Genomic DNA, 6525 nt, shown 5'->3' on the forward strand with positions numbered 1-6525 from the left:
ACTTGAGCCAGCACTAAAGAAAACATGTCCACCCCATATCTTCCCAAATGTTTCAGCTTCCTCTGGGGAAAGATGCATTTCTTGAAGAAACACTATATCATATTTCTTACACTTAAAAAAGAAATAATCTACCTTCCTTTTATGGGGTGCCCCAACCCATTCACATTCCATGTGGAGAAAGACAGTCCACTCATATTAACATTTGACATTTTGAAATATTAGAAAAAATGGTTTGTGTCAAAAACAAGATTAAACGACCACATTCCCCATTAGTGCAACAATCAAACCCCAAACTTCCCCCCGAACCGAACAAACAGAAAAAATAAAAATGTGCGCATTAACCCCGCGCACAAAAGCGCTAAATGGCATTCATCCCTCTAAACTCAAACAGTCCATGTATGCCTACGAGAGTCCCCGCGACAACTTTGCCATCGGATTGCTCAAGTCTGGCATTTCTGTACAAATTTTGTGAGGTAGAATTACATAACAGAAAATAATTGTAGAAGGTTCGAGTAGGAAGGACATGGGAGCTGGTTTCACAGTCCATGTGTCAACTTTTAATGCAGTTGTCTTCAGCTTCACAACAAAGTATTAGCTTTTCAGCTTCACAACAAAGTCACTGGTCTGTCACTCTGGTGGCCTTTTATAGCCCGTCTCTGTCGTCACTGAAACGAAACACAGGTGTTTAGTATTAACAATCACCAGGTGATGGCCCTTACCGCTTCCTCTCTCCCCAATGACAGACACACAACAACGTCCCGTGCCACATACCCCCACCGCCTGACTCAGGCCCGGGCAACGTCTGGCCTGCTAACCACCCCCCCCCCATTCCACACAAACCTTCTGTAATAGCCAGCCAGCCCCATGAACAGTTTCACCTCCTTTTTGGACTTGGGATGTGGGCAGGTCGCTATTGCTGCGGTCTTATCAATTTGGGGTGGTACCACCCTTCCAATTGTGTACTTTTTTGGGTTTGCCGTGAGCCCCGCCTGCCTCAGCGACCTCAGAATGGCTCTCAGATGCTGCATATGCCTCTGTCAATCATTACTTTATATAATGATGTCGTCTAAATAGGCGGCGGCATATGCAGCATGTGGCCAGAGAATCTTATCCATGAGGCGCTGGAACATGGCGGGAGCCCAGAACAAACCGAACGAAAGAGTGATGAATTGGTGTAATCCGATTGGTGTGGAAAAGGCAGTTTTTTTCTCAGGATAATGGAGTTAAGGTTAGCTGTCAATATCCCTTAGTTAAATCCAGTGTCGAATAAAATTGAGCCGCACCCAACCAATCGAGCAGTTCGTCAATTGGGCATTGGGTACGCATCAAATTTAGACACCGCATTGACTTTCCGGTAACACTGAACCGGACTGTCCCATCACTCTTAGGTACAAGAACAACTGGGCTGGCCCAATCGCTGTGCGATTCTTCTATTACCCCCATTTTGAGCATTGCCTCTAATTTGTCCCGAATCACCTTTTTCTTGTGCTCAGGTACGCGGTATGGCCGACTACGCACAGCCACTCCCGGTGGGGTCTCAATATGGTGTAGTATGAGGTTAGTACAACTGGGAAGAGGAGAGAACACGTCCGCAAATTCTTTTTGCAACCTGCCCACCTCTGTGAGCTGGGACGGTGAGATGTGGTCTCCACAAGGGACCGGGGTGAATGGATCGACTTTGAACTTAACCTCCGGCCAGAGCTCCACTCTCTCCGGAACTGCTGTCGCCATGGACACAGGGACCGACTCTCTCCATAATTTATGGAAGTTGAGGTGGTAAATTTGAGGTGCTCCGCCTCTATCCTTTCGTTTAACCTCATAATCGAGGTCCTCAACTCGCCGTGTAACCTCAAAGGGTCCTTGACACTTGGCGAATAATTTTGAGCTTGACGTGGGGAGTAATACTAGTACTTTGTCTCCCGGTACAAATTCCCATGGCTGGGCAACCCTATTATAGATCCGGCTTTGTGTCTCTTGAGCTTGGAGCAACTGACCCTGCTGTGACAACTGACCCAGTGTGTGTAGATTTGCTCAAAGATCAAGGACATATCAAATTTCATTCTTGCTTTGCGGGGTAGACGTCCATACAGAAGCTCGTAGGGGGAAAATCCCATGGAGGCTTGCGGGACCTCCCTGACTGCAAATAATAAGGGTTCAAGCCATTTGTCCCAATTTCTAGCATCCTCGTGTACGAACTTGCGAATCATATTTTTCAGGGTTCGATTAAATCGTTCCACCAGCCTGTCAGTTTGTGGGTGATAAATGCTGGTGCGAATTGTTTTAATCCCCAGTAATTCATAAAGTTCGCGTAGTGTACGTGACATAAATGTTGTGCCTTGGTTGGTGAGGATTTCTTTCGGAATCCTCACCCGGGAGATAATTTTGAAGAGTGCCTCCACAACACTGCATGCTGAGATGTTGCAAAGAGGCACTGCTTCCAGATATCGTATTGCATAATCCACCAGGACTAATACAAACTGATATCCGCGTGCTGACCATTCTAATGGCCCGACAAGGTCCATACCAATTCTTTCAAAGGGGGCCTCGATTAATGGTAATGGGTGCAATGGCATTCTTGGGGTGGCCGGCGGATTCACCAGCTGACATTCACGGCATGCCGCACACCATCTGCGTACATTCCCGCAAATGCCCGGTCAATAAAAGCGGGCCATTAAACGGTGCATTGTTCTTTCCTGTCCTAAGTGACCTACCACAGGAATGTGGTGAGCCGCCTGGAAAAGTGTTTCCCGATGGCTCCTCAGGACTAATAACTGGGTTGTATTTTCATGGGTTTGAGTGTCCTGCGTCACTCGATACAACCGGTCCCTAATAATCGAAAAATATGGATATGTGAGGGCGATGAAAGGCTGGAGCTGCTGGCCATAGATTACTCTTACTTGGACGAAGGCATGCCTAAGGGTTTCGTCATGCGACTGCTCAAGAGGGAAATCCCCCTCCGGGAACTCCCTAAGGGCGGGAATGCCGGAGGATTCCCCCCCGCGTCATTCTGACGCTGAGCAAACGTGGATGGCCCCGGCACCGCCTCCCCAGCCATCGCGTCACACATCACACACCGAGATCTTGGTTTGCAGGACCCATCCACACACAGCGCTTTTAATAACCTCTTAAACCCCGGCCAATTTGTTCCCAGAATTAGTGGATGGGTGAGGCGGGAATTAACCACAGCCCCACTCTATGATTTACCCCCCGAAATTAAATAACGGTAGTCACTACCGGATATTTGTGAACATCCCCATGTACACACCTCACCATCACCTTGTGTTTTGTACCCAAAGCCCCATCATGAACCAAGCCGTGGTGGATCGAGGTTTGATTACAGCCCAAATCCACCAGGGCTTGGTATGTACACCCCTTAATTTTTACTAGTATACGGTACATCCCTGCTCGATTGGGACCAGTCTGTGGCGTGTCAGTACCTGGATCCACGTTTCCGGGGAGCGGGTATATGGTGAGAGGGAGGAGAGGGTGGGACAAGAGGATTAGAAGCAAGAGAGAGAGAGAGAGAGTTGGACTGCTGCTCGCCGGCTTCCGGGTAGGCCGCCATGTGGGCTTCGGCCAGCTGGATGGCATCATCCACCGACGTGGGACGATGGCACTGGACCCATTTCGCAGTTCTTCTGGGCAGGCGAACAGATATGTAGCAGGGTGTATTGAATCTCACCGGTTTATGACATAAAAATAATTAAAATCTAGGAAAGTGCGCAGAGCTCGCCGTTTACACGTCAGTTCCTCGCATGGTGTCATGTGACTCCCCCACTCAGCCCCTATTGACCCAGCCACTGGCCACCCAGCCTCTGGAGACCCAGCCACTGGCCGCCTAGCCTCTAGTGACCCAGCCACCAGCCACCCAGCCCCTAGTGACCCAGCCGCCCAGCCCCTAGTGACCCAGTCACTGGCCACCCAGCCTCTGGAGACCCGGCCACTGGCCGCCTAGCCTCTAGTGACCCAGCCACCCAGCCCCTAGTGACCCAGCCACCGGCTGCCCAGCCCCTAGTGACCCAGCCACTGGCTGCCCAGCTTCTGGAGAACCGGCCACTGGCCGCCCAGCCTCTAGTGACCCAGCCTCTAGTGACCTGGCCACTGGCTGCCCAGTCTCTCTGCCCCTAACTCTGACTATCTCCAAAGGTATGTAATGTTCAGAATGAAGAACGCATGTAATTTACAGTTTGTATAATATGTAAAATATAGTTTGTGATAGGGGATGCTTGATTTTAACTGGTGCCACCTGGATACAGTAAACACCTACAGTACTTTCAGTACACTTTAAAACATCCATTGTGCCATTTAAAACATCCAGGGATCGGAGATGGTTAACATAATTTTTAATCAACTTGTTTTTTGTTTTTTTTGAGTGTGAACATATTACAATTGCATTAGTAAGAGGTAATAATAAAGCAAATCTTCAGTAAGTTTTTCAGATAAATAAGAGATGTCACACAAAGACCACACAGAATAAACATGATTGTGTGAGGTATTTGTGACAATTGACATGTGTGGAGTTACAGTACTATACGCAGTCACGGAGATCCAGGAACTTGTCTTTAGCAATTTAGATTACCAAATCACTACCTTGTCTTAATTATTGGCTCACCACTGGTATTGTTGTGGTTGTTCATTAGTTTTGCTAGGACAACTTGTGGTAATAACAGTAATAAATTGAGCTTATATTATGGAATGACACTCTACTGTTTTGTGTCCATGTGTAGGAAAGCAAAGAAAGAAAATGTGCTTCCTTCAAAGGTACAGTTGGGGTTTATGTGTGTGTGGAAATATGATGTATAAGTGGGTTTCTGTTCTGTCAGTAAAGTGATATAGTCGAAGTGAAAGTGTCCTGTAATCTGTTATTTATTTTGTGAAGAAAAACAATAAATGATAATTTCAAACAAAAAGTTTTTCCCAGGAATGATGGTGTAGGGGCGAATTACAGTAGGCCCAACTTCACTAAACAGTTGTGGTACATTTTTACAGTATTTCAATGCAAAAAAAAAAAAAAAAGCATCTTATTCACGAACAACCTGCAATAGTTACAAGTTTAAGCAGCTACGATTAGCACTGAAATAGCACTGCATCTTTAGTATTTAAATTGTCATTCCTTTCTGCACAAATGCCTCCTATCTATTTAAATTAGACTCATTATGGATTTCACTTTACTCATAATAGTACTCTGTGCTATTAGCAGCAGTAATTCATCGTATAATGATCATATGATTTAGAAGAGTTAAAAAAAAAAAAAACTGCGCTTTTACTGGGTTTAATTAAATTCTTATTTAATTACTCCTTAAGCTGTAGAATTTAATGCACGTTGGGCGGTGTAGAGAAATAGGGAGACAGTTAAAAGTAGCAGTCAAAAATGTTTTTGTTTTGTTTTTTCAACAGAGTTGCTAATAAGTGTGACACATTTTCTATCAAACCTAATCCCAATATATCGAAATTTTTCATGCAACATCCAGAACTGCTTTTTCCTTTGACAGTTCATTTGCTCATTTATATTTGAAAAGTTACTACTTCTAAGTTATTAGGTAAAATGTTTTAAACATTGCAGTCCTTACTTCTGTTCTAAACTTTGCACTCCTTACTTCTGTTATAAACTGATGTGAATTAATTGTTGTTAATATGTTTTCTTTTCATCTTTCAGATTGCACGGTGCAGTCATCAATGGATGTCTTTCAATATGAAAAATCTAAAAAGAAGAAAAAGACAGGTATAAACTACAGAATAGAGTTTACTGTAGAGATTAATCAGTAATAGTCAGGAAATAGAATCCCACAATTTTGAAAATTGTTGAAAAATAGGAGTGAAACGTGGCTCTAAGCTATGTAGAAGAGGGTGTCTGAGCTCCATTCCTAGAGGCATACAAATGCAATGCAAACACCCCAAGAACTGAGTAGAGAATCCCTGATAAGGACTTAGAATGGTATTTCAGTCTCAAAACTGTTTTACAAAGTTTTTATCTACTGAATTTACTGAACACTAAATTTTGAAACTGTAAGGATTTGCTGTTCAAGAGAGTATAGTTGAAACTGTGCATGCATTACTTAAAAGCTTGGATGAGTATTAATCTCTAGGCATGAAAATAGGTTTGCTAGTGAATCGGTGGTCTTTGAATACATGTAGGCAGTCTGTGTATTAAATTTAACAGAAATGTAGAGAGAAATAATAAAAAATGTTGATGTCAAGAATTACACAAGTCTCAATGGTAAACTTGCTCACTTTGTAAAGCACCTACTGTGTTAGTGCCAATCCACACATAAGAAGAATTAATATTGCTATTTCATTAATGCTTCACACCAATTTTAGTGCAGGGAGCACTAAATGTGAACTTTACTAAGAGGGTGTGAATGTTCCTTTATCTGCAGCTTATTGGGACATGTTATTTTGAAGGATGGTGGGTGGGAGATGTTGATTAGATGGATGCCTTGCCCTGGTTGGTTAGTGTAATTTAATTTCTTTCATGTAATTTCTCAAAATATGTTCATGAGCTACATTGCCCTTAAAGTTATGCAG

General features: G+C 44.0%; 1 long non-coding RNA gene across 1 annotated transcript; it reads left to right on the forward strand.

Moving 5' to 3' along the window:
* Positions 1-985: 985 nt before the first annotated feature.
* On the forward strand, positions 986-6187 carry LOC127428356 (uncharacterized). The gene is made up of 3 exons (XR_007895093.1): positions 986-4146; positions 4728-4761; positions 5657-6187. It is a non-coding gene; the product is annotated as an uncharacterized LOC127428356 (long non-coding RNA).
* The last annotated feature ends 338 nt before the right edge of the window (positions 6188-6525 follow it).

The sequence above is a fragment of the Myxocyprinus asiaticus genome, chromosome 37, assembly GCF_019703515.2.
Source record: "Myxocyprinus asiaticus isolate MX2 ecotype Aquarium Trade chromosome 37, UBuf_Myxa_2, whole genome shotgun sequence".
NCBI lineage: Eukaryota > Metazoa > Chordata > Actinopteri > Cypriniformes > Catostomidae > Myxocyprinus > Myxocyprinus asiaticus.